The 2152-nt window shown below is 32.7% G+C and overlaps 1 pseudogene; it reads left to right on the plus strand.

Moving 5' to 3' along the window:
* Nucleotides 1–1713: 1713 nt before the first annotated feature.
* Nucleotides 1714–1903, plus strand: LOC116089687 (annotated as a pseudogene).
* The last annotated feature ends 249 nt before the right edge of the window (nucleotides 1904–2152 follow it).

Here is a 2152-nt window from a genome sequence, read left to right on the forward strand (position 1 = left end):
GAAAGTTTCATTTGTGTTTGAGAATAATATGACAAAAAAATCCAGTCTCTGGAGTCAATTCATCAAGTAGGATATACCATTGGTACTAAGCACCATCACAATGCACCAGAGAAATGAAAATCTAAGTGAAAGCTCCAGTCAGTGAAATCCTGCTTTGTGGGTGACAGGGAACTAGAGGCGCTTCACAACTGTAACGCAGGCTTGAGGCGACCTACCTTATCTCCTTAACAGTCCTTGAATCTTGTTATCCTGGAGGTTCAGTATGTATTTGAGTGTTATCCAATAGGCAACACTAACTTAAAATTTCTCTATGGCATTGTCTGGTAATGCCAAGAAAATGTAGTCTATAAGTTGTGAAATTCAGGCATATCCTCCTAGGTTAAATAACATGATGCACGTGTAGAATTCAATCCATTAAGGGAAATTGCGTGTATTTCAAGGTTTGCTTCTGTATTATATGAAAATAATCACAAATAAATTTTTTTCTAAGTAAATATATCCGATGCAATGTCAAAGGTAATTATGTATCAAAGCAATTTTCATTTCTGATTGTACATTTGAAAATGTAAAGTCAGAAACTTGATCAGTCTGTTGAAAACTTGTTTCTATGAAGAAGTGCATAGGCCCTATTGTACACAGGTTTCAAATCAAACAACAGTCTAAATATCCCTGGGCGGATGCTCTTTGTGTGACATTCAAATCAGCAGAGAAGAACATTATCCTCCATAGTGTGTATAAGCTTCATCCTACTATTTAAAATGCCAATAGATCCAAATCACATCCCCGGAAAAAGAAAAGAAAAAAGAAAAAAAAATCTCCCTTGATAATCAAGCAGAGTCATCAGCTTTTGTTGCTAGATCTCCAGTTTATCACCAATTTATTGGCCTGTAGCTCAAAATGTGTACCACCACCACAGCATACTGCAAGAGTCTATCCCATATATGCATGTATTGTGAAAATACTGGTTATCCTATTTTAAATATTGTTCTTTAGTTGTATAAATTTTATATGTGAATTAAAATATCACTCTACCCATAATTTTCTACAAATACTATTTCTTAACTTAAAGGGTTAAAAAGGTAGAAATGTTAAGTACCCCGCTTTCAGCTTTATATGACACAAACTTATATCAAATTATCACACTGTCTAACATATGTCTTTGCAATTAATGTAACTTAGAAAGTAAATCTGACTCATTTCCCATGTCTCATAGCAGTGGAGATGTGCTCTGAGTGACGTGTCATTGTGTAATACCATGATTGTATGAGAAATCACATATCATACAGAAAAATTTAGGTGGATATATCACTGAGCAATATTTTTCCACAAATACATTATCTATGCAATGTGGCATCAACAAAACATTAGGTAATACATGATTCTTTATGTGTGTATTGATATGTGTGTATGTCTGTGAAAATGTATATTTTCAGATTTCTTAATTTGGGGAAAAACTGAGCAATACATTATTTATACAAAAATACAGGCACAAATAGCAAACAGATTAAAATCTTTGTATACTTGATAGAATTTTTATAAAATTTGGTAGGACAAAAGGAACATCACATACATAATTATGAGTTAAAACACAAACTGAAATGTTTTTCAAAACCTCAATTATCAGAATATAGCAATGTGAGTATTCATGTTCTTAATTTTTTAAATGTACACATACATATAAATTTTTAAAATGTAAATATACATATGAATATATAATTCATCTGGTAGGGATAACACCAGATGAATTATATATTATATATTATAACAATCAGAAAGATGGAATTTCCATGGTGAGGCTCATCCATTGCACTTGGGGTGTGCTGACTAGTGCAATTTCCCAAACTGTAGGAAAATCAACTGGCCAATTTATTGTAGTAGAGGACTAATTTTGTGCTATTCCTTTAAGAAAAGTCAAAATAAAATGAATTTATAAATATCACAATTAAACCAGGAATTCAAGGCCCATACTTAAACATAGTAAAAGCAATATACAGCAAACCAGTAGCCAACATCAAATTAAATGCAGAGAAACTTAAAGCAATCCCACTAAAATCAGGGACTAGACAAGGCTGCCCATTCTCTCCCTACCTATTCAATATTGTACTTGAAGTCCTAGCCAGAGCAATTAGACAACAAAAGGAGATCAAAGGAT

Source organism: Mastomys coucha, unplaced genomic scaffold (assembly GCF_008632895.1).
Source record: "Mastomys coucha isolate ucsf_1 unplaced genomic scaffold, UCSF_Mcou_1 pScaffold14, whole genome shotgun sequence".
NCBI lineage: Eukaryota > Metazoa > Chordata > Mammalia > Rodentia > Muridae > Mastomys > Mastomys coucha.